The 15,740-nt window shown below is 47.6% G+C and overlaps 1 protein-coding gene across 10 annotated transcripts in view; it reads left to right on the top strand.

Moving 5' to 3' along the window:
* The window catches only part of ABAT (4-aminobutyrate aminotransferase), a 161,749-nt gene that overhangs the window by 46,242 nt on the left and 99,767 nt on the right, over nt 1-15,740 (top strand). Inside the window, exon 1 of one of the 10 annotated variants that reach the window (XM_016929377.4) lies at nt 6,912-7,056. The exons of 6 other annotated variants lie outside the window; for them this stretch is intronic. The gene's annotated coding sequence lies outside the window, so the exon portion shown is untranslated. Of the gene's footprint in view, nt 1-6,911; nt 7,057-15,740 lie in introns of those variants that run through there. 3 more of the 10 variants (XM_063796607.1, XM_063796608.1, XM_016929381.4) reach the window with 3 other exon arrangements.

Raw genomic sequence — 15,740 nt, forward strand, 5'->3', positions numbered from 1 at the left:
TGGCTGCATAGTATTCCATGGTGTATATGTGCCACATTTTTGGGGTTTTCTCCTCCTCTGTAAAGTTTCAGCACAGAGTTCCTGGACAGTGCCTCAGGGCCAAGAGCTCCCCAAGATGTCCTTCCTCAGCATCCTGCTGTCCTTTTCATGCAGTGAAATTGATACGTATTCCTAGAACTCCTACTGCATGCCAAGCACTGTCAGAAGTCAAGTCATCAAAGATCTCAGAAAAGAAGTACATGTTTAGCTATTTTCTCCATCAGTCTCGATGAGGGAGCTACACTCCAACTGATCCCTGGAGATACCACAGCCATGTACTGTCAAGAAGAATTGGGGTAAATAGGCAGGGTATCTCTAGCCACAGGAGGAAGGGACCCAGGATGTACTAAGCTCCTTCTGTATTCTTGGAACTACATACACATTAACTCAGGCAGGGTTTCTCAAGCTTGGCACCACTGACATCTTGAGCATGAGAATTGTCTGTTGTTCACTTTCTGCCTTTAGGAAGTCCTGCAGAGCATGGGGGTGGCAGTATGACCCAGCTCCCCTGTCATTTCACTACGTCTTGAGCCAGAAGGGGGACTGCACTGCCGTGCGTCCTTTGGGCTGGCAGTGCTGGCGGTCCCAGTCATCACAATGACAGCAGAACAAAGCCCTGACATGTGTGTGACATGTCAGATGCAGCAGCTGCCTGTTGGGACTGGCTCACTTTCTCATGCTTTCCCCATATTACCTGAGATGTTCAGAGGAGGAAAGCTGGAGGCAGCCCTTGGGTCTTCTGGGAGCCTAGCACGAGGGCCAAAATGCATGAGAACAAGCACAAGAGAATCCCATAGAAGCCTTCCTCTTAGCATTCAGGCCTCAGATTAAATGTCACAGCCTTGTGGACAACTCCCTGAGCATCATGGCTGGTGTACCCACCGTGATCCCAGGAACATCATCTTATTTTGCATTTCCCTAAAGCACTTATTATCAGAAATTAGCTTCTTAGGCTGGGCACAGTAGATCATACCTGCATTCCCAGCACTTTGGGAGGCCAAGGTGGGAAGATCACTTGAGACCAGGAGTTCGAGACCAGCCTGGCCAACATGGCAAAACCCCATTTCTACTTAAAATACAAAAACTAGCTGGGTGAGGTGGTACACGTCTGTAATCCCAGCTTCTCGGGAGGCTGAGACACAAGAATCGCTTGAACCGGGGAGGCAGAGGTTGCAGTGAGCCAAGATAGCGCCACTGCACTCCAGCCTGGGTGACAGAGCAAGACTCCGTCTCAAAAAGAAAGAAAAAAAAGAACGAATGAAAGAGAGAGAGAGAAAAAAAGAAAGAGAGAAAAAAATGAGAGAGAGAGAAAGAAAAGAAAGAAAGAAAGACAGAAAGAAAAAAAGAAAAGAGAAGAGAAAGGAAAAGAAAAAAAAAAAAGAAAAGAGCTTTCTTAGTTACACATTCATCTTCTTATACACTGTCTCCCAGCTGCAGAATGGAAGTTCCATGGGGTCAGGACCACAATCCCCAATGCCTGGCACGCAGTAGGTGCTAAATGTGTATTTGTTGACTGAACAAATTGATGGAAAAATTACTAAATGAATGAATGAGCTCTGGCCCACCTCTTGCAATCAAGCAGATAGTTTGGTGAAACTAGTACAACTATGTACAGGGCTAATGCACAGTGCCCAGCAGGGACCAGGAGCAAACTTCCCTTACTTACCCCAACCAATGACCTACTGTGGTACGTACTTTTTTCCTTATTATGGTAAAATACACATTGCACAAAATTCACCAACTTTTACCATTTTAGAGTGTACAATTCAATGGCATTAAGTACAATCAAAATGCTTTTTTGTTGCTGTTGTTTTTGAGATGGAGTCTTGCTCTGTCACCCAGGCTAGGTGGAGTGCAATGGCACAATCTTGGCTCACTGCAACCTCTGCCTCCCAGGTTCAGGCAATCCTCCCACCTCTGCTTCTTAAGTAGCTGAGACCACAGCCACACACCACCACACCTGGTTAATTTTTGTATTTTTTCTAACAGTGGGGTTTTGCCAGGTTTCCCAGACTGGTCTCAAATTCCTGGGCTCAAGTGATCTGGCAGCCTTGGAGCTCCCAAAGTGCTAGGATTACAGGTGTGAGCCATCGCACCTGTTCCCCCTTCCCATGTTTTCTTCTAAGAATTTTATAGCGTTAGGTCTTATATTTATTTAGGTCTTTGATCCAATGTTGAGTTCGTTTTTTTATATGGTGTGAGGTAATGGTCTATCTTCTTTCCTTTACATGTGAAAACGTGGTAGATACTTTATTCAATTTACAGATTAGAACATAGAGACTGAGAGGGAGTAAATGACATGTCCAGAGTCACATAGCCGTTGGGACTTGGAACTAGAATTCAATATTAGGTCTGACTCCCAAGTTGATCCCCTTTCCACCACATCAAAATGCCCTTTATTATTTTGTATAGATGATATCTCTTTATTATTTTGTGACCAGGGATGTGGAAATCACAGGCCTAGTCAATAAAATATGTGCTTTAATCTGGCTCTGGACAAGTTATTCCTCTTCTCTGGGCCTCAGTCTCCTCTTCTGTACAATGGGCTGCTGATCTCTAAGAGTCTCTCCTGTGGAGACCACTGGTACCCTTGAAGCCTCATTCACCCTTGCCTTCGTTTTCATTTCTCCTCTCCAGAGTGCAGTGGGGGCCCTCCCAGCTACAGCTGCGCTTCTGGAAGGAGCTTATTGATAGGCACACAGTATGGGTGAGTCTTCATCCCAGGCCTCAGCCAAACTCTGGGAAACACTCTGCATTCCCTGGCAGACAGCTGCAACCCCAAGCAGCTCTATAGGAAAACTGCAGAATGGCAGAAAATGCAAGGGAAGCCAATATGGAAAGGGCTTTTTCCACATGCTGACAGTTTTCTTCACAAGTATCACAATGAAGCTATTTGAGAATCAGCTTGCAAAGCACCTGGCTCTAAATAGCCTTCTCTCCCCAGTCCTTAAGTAGAGACAAAGCAGCTCCTTTCATCCTCTAGAAGTGCCCTTTCCTAGGGCCTGACCCACAAATGGGTGCTCAATACCTAGTTGAATGAATGAATGAACAGATGAATGAAGATGGCTACACACACTTCTTATTTCCCTTGATTGCCTTAGACCAGGACACGGCAGATTTTTCTGCAAAGGGCTGGAAGGTAAATATTGTTGTCTTTTCAGGTCACAGAGTCTCTGTCACAACTACTCAGCTCTGCTGTTGTAGCTCACAGACAGCCATAGACAATGCATAAATAAATGGGCCTGGCTGTGTTCCCATAAAATTTTATTTATGCACAGTAAAATTTGAATTTTATGTAGTTTCTATGTGTCACATAACATTATTCTTCTTTTGAATTTTTTAACCATTTAATATGTAAAACCAATCTTAGCTCATGGTCATAGGAAAACATGATAAACTACATTTGGTCTATGAGCTATAGTTTGTCAACCTTTGGCTTAGACTCTTTTTTTAAAAAAAAATTATTTATAAATAGAGATGGGGTTTCGCCATGTTGGCCAGGCTGTTCTCGAACCCCTGGCCTCAAGTGATCTGCCCGCCTCAGCCTCCCAGAGTACTGGGATTGCAGGTGTGAGCCACCACTCCGGGCCCTTTGGTTTAGACTTTTCCTTTCTGTTTTTCATTTTAAATATTTTCTTCTTAGTACCAGAGTAATATATATTCATTATAGAATAATTAGAAATTAGTGACATTGTAAAGTTTATCCTCTATTAAAAATAAACCCAAGGGGATAAAAAGAAATTACTGACATGGACATGCAAATAAAGTAATATTAGAATAATCTATAATTTCAATACACAAAAATAACCATTCTCCTACTGAACACAGTTTTTCACTCAGCATTGCTAGCTAGCTGTATCGGTGCCTTTTAATATGATAGCCACTAGCTACCTGTTACTGTTACACCTTAAATTAAAATTAGATACGGGCTGGGCGTGGTGGTTCACACCTGTAATCCCAGCACTTTGGGAGGCTGAGGCAGGCAGATCACTGGAGCCCAGGAGTTTGAGACCAGCCTGGCCAACATGACGAAACCCTGTCTCTACTAAAAATTAAAAAATTAAACAACGAGCCAGGCGTGGTGGAGCACGCTTGTAATCCCAACTACTCAGGAGGCTTAGGCAGGAGAATCGCTTGAACCTGGGAGGCGGAGGTTGCAGCGAGCTGAGATTGCACCACTGCACTCCAGCCTGGGTGACAGAGCGAGACTCCGTCTCTAAAAAAATAAATAAATAGATACAATTAAAATACAGTTATTCGGTTGACTAGTCATTGCTTTTTTCAAAATTTTAAATTTATTTTTCCCTTTTCCTTTTTTTATTATTTCTTTCTTTATTTTTTTCTTTAAACATCTTGGATACCAAAATTAGTCATTTCAGGTGTTCAATACCTCCATGTGGCTAGTGGCTACCACACGGGACGGCACAGATATAGAGCATCATAGAAAGTTATATTACACAGCATTGATCTAGCTCTACCTGGTAGATTTAACAAAAAGTAAGATGTTTAACAAAAAGTAAGACAGTACCAAATATACTGTTTTTGCAAATAACTTAACATTTTGAGATTTGTTTTGTTTTGTTTTTGAGACAGGGTCTCACTCTGTCACCCAGCTGGAGTACAGTGGTGTAATCTTGGCCCACAGCAGCCTCAACCTCCCAGGCTCAAGGCTGCCTCAGTCTCCTGAGTAGCTGGGACTACCTGCATGCGCCACATCGCCCGGATAATTTTTGTATTTTTTGTAGAGACAGGGTTTCACTATGTTACCCAGGCTGGTCTTGAACTCCTTGGCTCAAGCGATCCTCTTGCCTTGGCTTCCCAAAGTGCTGGAATTACAGGCGTGTCACCACACCCAGCCCCATTCAATATTTCATACCTATGTTTATTGTTCAATTTCATGCAACAATTTCCCTCTGAGTCCCTGCTGTTGTGCATTCAAGTTGTTCCCAGTTTTTCCCTGTGATAAACAAAATGGTAGTAAGCTACTTTATCATTAAATCTTTGTACCTTTAAATGTTTTCAGATAAGTTCATAGGGATTGGATTGCTAGATCAAAGGGTCAACTTACTTTTAAGATTTTTAAAATAGAAATGCCCAATTTCCCTCCAGAAAGGCTGTGATCTTTCTACTGCCATCATCAATACATGAAACTCCTTGAAGTCTTTGCAAAGAATAGTAATTATAATAATAAAAACAAGGTCATTTTAGTAGGTAAACTCTTTCCCTCTTTTGGTTTTAACTTGCCTTTCCTTTTCAAAGTGTCATCTCCCATGTTTATTGGCCGTTGTATTTCTTTGGGCAGGTCAAGGGTAGTAAAGGGGATTATCTTCATGGCTTTGGTTTTAAGAAAAAATTGCTAGATTTTCAGCACAGGCCTCATCAAGTTCTTCAAGCAAGGTGACAATCACCCAGGCTAGAGTGCAGTGGTGCCATCTCACCTCAGTGCAACCTCTGCCTCTCCATTCAAGCGATTCTCATGTCTCAGCCTCCCAGGTAGCTGGGATTACAGGCAGGTGCCCCCATGCCAGGCTAATTTTTGTATTTTTAATAGAAAGGGGGTTTCCCCATGATGGCCAGGCTGGTCTCGAGCTCTGGGCATCAAGTGATCTGCCTGCCTCGGCCTCCCAAAGTGCTGGAATTACAGGCGTAAGCCACTGTGCCAGGCCTCAATTATTCTTATTTACTGCTCTGTGTGTGTGTGTGTGTGTGTGTGTGTGTGTGTGTGTGTGTGTGTGTGTTGGGGGGGAGGGTCCCCAGAGGTGACACTAGGAGGTGAATGATTTGTTTGGCAGCTTTCTATTTATCTATGTGTTTACTTTATCTTAATTCTTTAATTTCAAGGACTATAGCGCTTGTGTAATCAGAGATAGGGCAGTCTGGATTCCTGGACAGCAGGAGGAGAGACCTCAGGGTTCTACAAGACTCCACAGACCAAGTTATCAGTGATCAGGGTGAGTGGGGAGAACCAAGCTGAACTCTTTCTCTGCCTTTGAGGTCTGTACTCTCCATCCATCCATTCATTCATTATGAGGACTTGGTGATCGCCTGTTGTCTTGATGAGCAGTTCTTTGTGTCTTTGATTTTGTCACTGAAAGATTGCATTCTCTTTCCAAATACCTCTAGAAAGCTGTGGGGGGGGGGGGGGCTATCCATCCGTCACACCTGAGTATTAATTAGCTTCCACACAGCATTTTATACAACGGTAGAAAGGCACCTTCATCATATCTAGGGTCTCGTTTATACCCACGAAGGAGGTACAATCTCTGTTGTCCCAATTTCAGGAAATTGAGGATCAGGAGGCGCAGTGACCTGCTCCAGGTCATGCAGAAGGAACCACCTCTGACTCCCAGCGCCCTGTTTGTCTTCCGGAGCGCTGGGGCCAGGCGGAGGAAAGTAGCTGGGAGCAAGAAGGGCTGGCAGGGCCCTGAGCGCCGAGATGGGGAGTGAGGTGGGGAGGGCGGGATGCTCCTTCCCTCCTCCGCAAAGGAACCCCTTCTGATTCCGACTCTGGAGCTCCAGAGACCGGATCCGAGACGCGGGTGGAGGTGGAGTTACACTCGCCTGCAGCCCTGAGGGTGTAAATGGCCCATTAAGATCCAGGTTAAATCAACCTATGGAGCTGCCCCCCAGAGGGTCAGGGTCCCCACAACTTGACGGGGGTCCTCAGCCGTCTCCTCCCCAGCCCCAGGACTCCCTCCCAGCCCTCGCAGTCCCTCTGGTGGGTCCCGCCCCAGCCCCCGTCTCCCCCGCCCCCGGAGGCTGGACTCTGCCCCCGCCCCGCCTGCCCCCTCCCTCCCGGGGGCGGTGGCCCGTGGCGGGCGCACCCATTGGCTGTGGCGAAAGCGAGGGCCGGGGCTGGCGACGCTGATTGGCCGGGACGCTCGGCGGAGCCAGGGAGTCCGGCGAGTCTCTGGGGGAAGTCGAGCAGACACCCAGCGCTGCCGGAACTCGGGGCGCGCATCCCGCAAGTCGGAACGCGGCGGATCGGATCCCGCAGATCAGAGACGGGGCCTGGAGGTGAGCGCGAGGCGCCGGGTGGCTTGGGACGGGCCCTTCCGAGGGGAGCCGAGAGGAGGTCCTTCTGCCCTGCCCCCAGGAGCAAAACCTGGGCATCTTCTCCTAGAAACGGAGCCCTCATCTTCCCAAGACGCGGGGCCCTCCCCCGAAAAGACAGGGGCTCCCACCCCCCAGAGAGCAAAATACCTTCCTTTCTCCTTCAGAAATGGGCCCTTCCTCTTGGCTCCAGCTCTAGACAGAAGTCCTCTCCCTTATACCCCTTGAAATAGAATGCGGCCCCAAAAAGTGGTCTCCAGGTCTCTAGAGCCCCCTCACCTCTTGGGAGACTGATGCCCCTTCCCCATCCTTAAAAAACTAAGTTTGGGTGTCTTCCTTCTCCCCTCTCTTTCGGAATAATGGGGGTCTTCTCAGCTTATAAATTACAGTGACCTCCCCCTCCATGACAAATGGAAGCTCTCCCCCCATCATAAGACAAGGAAATCCCGGAGCAGAGACTCTGCAAGTCACCCTCCCACCCCAGATACTGGGCTCTGGAGAGATAGATGATTCACCCTTAGCCCTGCCGGAGACCCCTCCCTACCCGTCAGAGAGGCAGGGTGGCCTCTGACACCATCACATTAAAGGCTTTTGGGGATTTCCCCTCTCCTCGCCAGTAAAGATGTAAAATGAGGGACCTTCATACTCAGGAGCAGGGCAAAGGTCTGGCCACCCCTCCAAGTCATCCACCTCCCTCCACTCCACCCAAGCCCTTTCACACAAACCCCATCCTAGTAACCCCCTGCACCATCCTCCCACCGCTCCCAATCCCATCCTTCTCCACCTCACCCCAACTCCACTCCCACACCTGGCTGCCCCACCTATTTCACATCCTCTCACCTTTCCTCACCCACCCTGACCAAGGTAAGACTAGAGGGGGTTCAGTGAGATTTAGTAAGACTGGAGCTCTTAAAACTGGGATCCGGGGCCTAGAGGCCCTTCCAGGAGTCTTCAAACTCTGACAACAGAGATGGCCTCTGAGGCAGCAAGACCAGCAGAGACCACCCGCCACCTCTCCCCCGCTCCCTGCCCCAACACACGCACAAAGGCGGTGTTCAGTGCATTCTCTCTTGCAGTCTGGGAGGACAGCTGGCCCTCTTCCAAGAGGGCCCGCATTTCCCCCCTAAATTGTGCACCCCCGCAAGCGCCTGTGGACACTGCCTGGTGGAATTCCCTGGGCACTCAGCCAAGAGAAATGGGTGCTGCTGGGCCCATCCACTGGGGAGGAGACAGTGTTGGCTTTGCTGCTTTGATGAAGCTAGACTAAGGGACAGGATGTTGGTGATCTGGGGGTGGGGAGGGGGTGGGAAGAGCTCTTCTCTGGTGGGTCAGGTTGGGAGGCAGGAGAGAGGGAGGCAGTGAGTTGTGTCTTGCTCTTTGGAGCCTGTGTTGCGGCGTGGAGTCATAGAGAAATGTGTTTTCTCGAGGCCCAAAGAGGTTAGCCACGGGGAGAGGTAAATGATCCAGTCTGGAGTCCTAAGACCTAAAAGGGCTTCTACATTAAAGACGTGGCCCCTTCATTTGACAGTTAAACACACAGAGGCACAAAAGGGGAAGAGACTTGCTCAAGGTCACCCAGCCTGTGGGTGACAGCTGGCCCCAACCCCTCCAGGACCCTTAAGGTGCTAGGATCCCTGACACAAGCCCCAGTCCTCACATTTACAATGGGGACTTGGGGACTGCTGGGTCCCAAGTCCCCACTTGTCAGAGGAAGCGCCAAGGCTCTGCGAAGGTCATGAAGCCAGGAAGGGGCAGAGCTGGAACTCAATGCCATCCCCCAGCAGGCTGCCTCGTGGAATCCATTCCTGGGTGTCAGCGCATCCCTGCTTACCCCGTGCGATCTTTATGTTGAGGCCATTGCCAAATCTAGGCTTGCCAGAATCCAAACTGACCCAGGATAGCTAATAAGATCAGTTGCAGCTAATGAGAATCAGATGCTGGAGTGGAGGCTACTGCAGGAACCTCACTTGCATAGCTGGGTTTGCTCCAAGAACTTTGGACAGGCCCTGAGGATGTCATATTCCTTCCCTCCAAGGTCCCCTCCCTCTTAGCCCCTGCCCACGCCCTCTGGCTTTGAGTTCCCTGCACATTGTCTCATCTCTGTACAGAGGCCTGCGTCTTTTCTCCTGGGGCATTGCATGGGAAAAGAGCTGAAATTCTGGCAGATTCTCTAGGACCACCCAGCTGGGCAGCAGGGACTGGGTCCCTACAAATGAGAGGGTCTGAAGTAGAGGCTCTCTCTGTTTCTGCCCCCACCCAGTTCACAGCTAAAGGATTGGTTGTTGTGCCCCAACTTTGCCAAGGCGAAGTTCAAAGCATGAGGAGGACCACGGTAGAGAGGCCGAGAGGGTGGTCCCTGGAGACCTCTTATCTGGGTCGAGAGCACAAATCTGCCACTTAGTGTCTGATCTTAACCTCTCTGTGACATATCCTTGGGGTAAAATGAGTTAATCCTCATAAAATGTTCAGCACACAGCAAAATGAGCAGAAACAGTGATTACAAGTGCAAAGTCATAAAACCTCTAATCATGAAGTGGGGAGGTGCTTATGCCTTAAGGCAAAACTTGTAACCCCTGCTGTAGATAATCTGCCAGGGCCAAGGTGCTTGGGGACAAGGGGATGTCTTCCTAGAGAGACAGTGTAGTATGTGGAATGGACCACAGACCCTGAAGCCAGATGGAGTAGAGAGTCGGCCACTGGTAGTGGCTGTCTATGGAAACTTAGGCAAGTCATTCATGTCTCTGAGCCTCAGTTCCTCATCTTTGAATGAGGTTTGTTGGGGTTGGACATCAGAAAAGAGACAGGTCTAGATGAGGGGTTCTCATTTTGGGCACTGTTGACAGTTGGGTCAGAGGATTCTTTGTTGTGGGACTCCCCTGTGTATTGTAGGATATTCAGCAGCGCCTCTGGTCTCTACCCACTAGATGCCAGTGACACTCCCTACCCCATGAGTCATGTCCATCAGAAATGTCTGCAGACATTGCCAGATGTGCCCTGGGGAGCAAAATCATCCTTTTCCTTCCCTATTGTGAATTGCTGGTCTAATACATGGCCTTAAACATAGTTGACACTTAATATAAAACAGCTTCCTAGCTGAGGCGGGTGGATGGTTTGAGCCCAGGAGTTTGAGACGAGCGTGGGCAACATGGCAAAACCCCATCTCTGTAAAATACAGGGAAAAAAAAGTTAGCTGGGCATGGTGGCATGTGCCTGTAGTCCTAGCAACCTGGGAGGCTGAGGTGGGGGGATTGCTTGAGCCCGGGGAGGTCGAAGCTGCAGTGAGCCATGATCACACCACTGCATGCATTCCAGCCTGGGTGACAGAGTGAGACCCTGTCTCCAAAAAAAACAAAATAAAAACCAAAAACAGCTTCTTTCTTGCACAAGCTCCTCGTTTTGGTTTCTGTGTAATGAGGAGAAGGAGATGTGTCTAGCTGCGGAGCCTTCCAATATTAATAACAATTTTTAATTTCTCACATTTACACAAGACTTTCTTGTCTGGTTTTTGTTTTTCTTTTTAGTAGAGACAGAGTCGGGTGGTCTCTAACTCCTAGGCTTAAGCGATCCTCCTGCCTTGGCTTCCCAAAGCGCTGGGGTTACAAGTGTGAGTTACAACCAAAGTGCTGGGGTTACAAGTGTGAGTTACAGCAATAAGCCACAGCACCCAACCTACACATCTCCAAAGCACTGTTGTGTCTATGACACTGTTTCTCACTCTACAGATAAGCAAACTAAGCCTCACAAAGGTTAAAAGACTTGTCTAAGACCATCACCCGCTTCTCCACCAGGCATCAGAGAAACATCCATGCCAGAAATTGTTTGAGAAACAACTGAGTTCTGGGCCTTCTTCAGATTAGTTATCAGGGTCTTTCAAAACTTCAATGGCATGCTCTTTGGTCCAGCAATCCCACTTTGAAAAATCTCACACAGAAATGCTCACACTTGCACGGACATAACATAAAAATGTCCATGGCAGAGCTTGCAACACCGGTATGGGAAGGGATTACAGTATATGCATTCATGTGGGAGAATGAGTAGATTTTAGATGAATGAGGTGGATCCACATTCCTGACCTTGAAAGGTTCCTGAGTCATATTATTTAGTGAAAAAGATAAAGTCACAGAATCAACATAGCCAGTATGATCCTATTTTTTTTAAATGTAAATATGCATGAACATGGATAGTTAGGGAAGTGGGGAATTAAAGGGACCTAGATAGTATGTATGTATGAGAACATATTCCTGGTGGAAGAAGAAGAAAATAAATCTCCGTCAGCTTCCCATGCATTAAAAATGAGCAAAGTGGGCTGGCCACCTTGTCTCACGTCTGCAATCCCAGCACTTTGGGAGGCTGAGGCGGGAGAATCACTTGAGCCCAGGAGTTTGAGGCTGCAGTGAGTTGTGAGTGAGCCACTACACTCCAACCTGGGCAACAAAGGGACACTCTAAATAATTAATCATAAGATAAAAATTAAAATGAATAGAGCACAACCCACAGAGGTTGAGAGACTTGCTAACACCAGAAGTTGCCAGTGGTGAAATTCAGCTTTGAGTTTGCTGATAGTTACGGGGCCAAGAGACAGGAATCTGAGGCTCATCTCAGCAGGCCAAGCCTCCTTCCTTACTGTGGGGGAATTCCTTCTCTGAGCACCTAGAGGGTTCCTGGTGTCAGACTGACCTCACCTGAATCAGGCTTCCACCCACGTGATGACCTCAGGCCAGCCACTTTAACTCTCAGTGCCTCATTTCTCTATCTTTAAGATAGCTAAAAGGCAAAGGAAAAAACATGAAAGCCAAAAAAAAAAAAAAGGTAGAAGGAGGAGGCAATAGTAGAACCTCCCTCATTGGGCCGCTGTGAGGATTACATAAAACCATGTGTTCCGACCCCCAGTACTTAGTAGGTGCTTAATTAACACGAGCCCTGGTCTCTCCTGCCTTTTTCTCTGCTTGCCTGCTCCTTGCCAGGATGCAGAAGACAAAAGCCTCAGAAAGGACACTGGGGGCTCCTGAGGCCCCAAGAATGCTTAGCAGGCTGAATCAGTTGTCCTCACTTCTTCACTTTGCCCTCTGATCCACCATGACCACTCTGCTGCAGGAGCTTTTAACAGAAAGCCTGGGAGAGCATTCTGAGGGGGTCTGTGCTATAGCTCCTCCTCCCTGGGGTCTAACCATCCTTGCTTTCTCTAGACACTCCACACATTAAACTGTCTTGCCCGTTGCAGGGATGAGATGGCATCATGTGGCCTCTAATTACACATCCCTTCAATAATAAGATTGACTCTCCAAGGGCAAGTTTTCCTCCTCCTTCAAAAGCTATCTCACATTGCGTCTTTTACAGGTAGTCTTCCCCGACCCTCCCCCACCTCCAGCCAGGAAAACCATTTCTCCTCCTCCCAACTCCTGTCATCCCCATCCTAGACTTCCTGGGTCTGCCACATCCTATTCTTCCTGGGTCCATCACATCCTAGATTTCTTGGGTCCATCACTGTTTGCTGGATTTCTTCCCAATCCATAATTGCCTGGAAGCAGCCATCACATCCATCACATTTATTCTTGTGTCTTAAATGCATAGCACACTTCCCTATGCACACAGTAGATATTCAAGGAGCATTGACTGAATGCAGAAAAGTATTTTTTAAATTGGGGTAAAATACACATAACATGAAATTGACCATTTTCACCATTTTATTTTTATTTATTTTTGGGGGGGGCAGGGGGAATCTTGCTCTGTCACCCAGGCTGGAGTGCAGTGGTGTGATCTCGGCTTACTGCAACCTCCGCCTCCTGGGTTCAGGCAATTCTGACTCAGCCTCCCAAGTAGCTGGGATTACATGTGTGGGCCACAACCACGCCCGGCTAATTTTTTTGTATTTTTAGTAGAGACAGGGTTTCACCATGTTGGCCAGGCTGGTCTTGAACTACTGACCTCAAGTGATCCGCCTGCCTTGGCTTCCCAAAGTGCTGGGATTACAGGCATGAGCCACTGTGCCCGACCTCCATTTTTTTATTATTATCATTGGGGTCACTGTGGCAGGTGTGAAGCAATACCACATTGTGGTTTTGATTTGCATTTCCCTAATGACTGATGGCATTGAGCATCTTATGTGTTTGTTGCTTATTTGTATATTATCTTTAGACAAATGTCTACTCAAGTTCTTTGCCCATTTTTGAATTGAGTTGTCTTTTTGTCTTTTTGTTCTTGAGCTGTAAGAGTTCTTCTTTTCTCTTTTTCTTTTTATTTTTATTTATTTTTTTTTTTTTTGAGACAGAGTCTCACCCTGTCTGTCACCCAAGCTGGAGTGCAGTGGTATGATCATAGCTTACTGCAGCCTTGACTTCCCAAGCTCAAACAATCCTTCTGCCTCAGTCTTCCAAGCAACTGGCACAACAGGTGCCACCACACCTGGCTAATTTTTTAAAAAGCATTTTTTTTGTTGTTGTTGGGATGGAGTCTCCCTATGTAGCCCAGGCTGGTTTTGAACTCCTAGGATCAAGCGATTCTCCCACCTCGGCCTCCCAAAGTGCTGGGATTACAAGTGTGAACTGCCTCGCCTGGCCCAGAGTTCTTTATATAAATAAATGTTTCTTTCTGTCACTATTTCTTCATCCACTTAAATATTTGCTCAGCTCCTGTAGGTCATACACTGTCTTGTGATCCTGGGAATACCACCAGTTCCTGCCTATCAGGAACTCACAGTCTACTGCAAAGTTTCTCAGCCTCTATACTTTTTTTTTTTTTTTTTTTTTTGAGAGGGAGTCTTGCTCTGTTGCCCAGGCTGGAGTGCAGTGGCATGATCATGTTTACCCGGAACCTATGAATAGGACCTAATTTGGAAATAGAGCCTTTGCAGAAATAGTTAGGTTGAAATAAGGTCTTCCTGCATTAGAGTGGCCCCTAATCCAATGACTGCTATCTTTTTTTTTTTTTTTTTTTTTGAGATGGAGTCTCGCTCTGTTGCCCAGGCTGGGGTGCAGTGGTGCAATCTCAGCTCACTGCAACTTCTGCCTCCCGGGTTCAAACGATTCTCCTGCCTCAGCGTCTTGAGTAGCTGGGATTACAGGCACCCGCCACCACACCCAGCTAATTTTTGTATTTTTAGTGGAGACAGGGTTTCACCATGTTGGCCAGGCTGGTCTTGAACTTGTGACCTCAGGTGATCCACCCGCCTCGGCCTCCCAAAGTGCTGGGATTACAGGCTGAGCCACCTCTCCTGGCCCACCTCTATACTACTGACGTGGAAGCGAGGCTGTCCTGTGCCGGATGTTTAGCAGCATTCTTGGCCTCCACCCATGAGACGCTGGCAACATACCTTCCTCCAAGTTGTGACAGCCAGAAATGTCTCCAGGCATTATGAAGTGTCCCCTGGGGAACCAGATTGGCCCTGGTTGAGAATCACTGGTTAGAGGCTAAGACAGCCGTGTATATCTATAATTTCAATCAGATTGCTTGTGCCTAACAGGATACACACACACACACACAGAAACACACACACACACACACACACAGGAGGCATTCAGGATGTATTTGTTGGATGTTGGATGGCTGGGGGTGTAGATGGATGCATGGATGGACAGACACAACCCCTTTGTTGGTTGGCTAGATTGATGGATACATGTGTGAATGAATGGATGAATAAATGAATCCAATTTACAAATTCCACTGTGGGAAAACAGAACGCTATTCTTCCAACCAGAGTAGCCTGCCCCTTTATCTCTGTCTAGCACAGTGTTTTTCAAACTTTACCATCAGGATCCCCTCAAGAGCTTGTTAAAACACAGATTGATGCCCCTGCCCACCAGAATTATGAATTAGTAGAATCACCAGCGGGCAGAATGCTCCCAACTCTATTTCCATGTTCTCTAGGAATCCTGGACCAGCCCCCGACCCCTGCCAACCTTGTCTTTGTCCAGAGGTCCCGTAATCTTCACTGCCAGCATCTCCCATTTAGGTGCTAACATCTATTATCTTGGATATCGGCAACTTGCCAGCACTCTGTCCCTGGGCTGCACTGAGAATTCCTTCAAAGGTGGGACCCACTGTATTCTAGTACCTTACTACTGAAAGTGTGGTCCAGTGGCCAGCAGCATTGCATCATCTAGGAGCTAGCTAGAAATGCAGAATCTTGGGCCCCACCCAGAACTACAGAATGTGAATCTGCATTTTAACAATATCCCCTGGGGTGATTTGTGTGCACTTTTAAGTTTGAGAAGCGTATTTTAGACAGATCTGTAAACCCCACACTCAGAGCTAAGCTAGGGATAGCTTTGCTGATAAGTTACATTGACAGCATCTGTTACCATGTAATTGGTGCCTGAGCTGAAGCATCTTTCAGGCATTACTGGCCATTTGTACCTTCGCCTGACGTTATCTCTTGAAATGTCTACACTGGCCTCGCTTTACCCGTGGGAAACCAGAAGCCCAGAGGAGCAGTGCCTTGCCCAAGGTCACACGATGACCATGAAAGCAGAGTGGAGATCACTCTCCACTCCCTAAAGGGAATGGGATCAAGAGGATTGAAATGCTGTATCCACTGAGCAGGGCGGCACATGCCTGTAGTCCCAGCTACTCGGGAGGCTGAGGCAAGAGGATTGCTTGAACCCAGGAGTTCTGGGCCGTACTGTACTATGCCAATCAGGTGTCTGCATTAG

The sequence above is a fragment of the Pan troglodytes genome, chromosome 18, assembly GCF_028858775.2.
Source record: "Pan troglodytes isolate AG18354 chromosome 18, NHGRI_mPanTro3-v2.0_pri, whole genome shotgun sequence".
NCBI lineage: Eukaryota > Metazoa > Chordata > Mammalia > Primates > Hominidae > Pan > Pan troglodytes.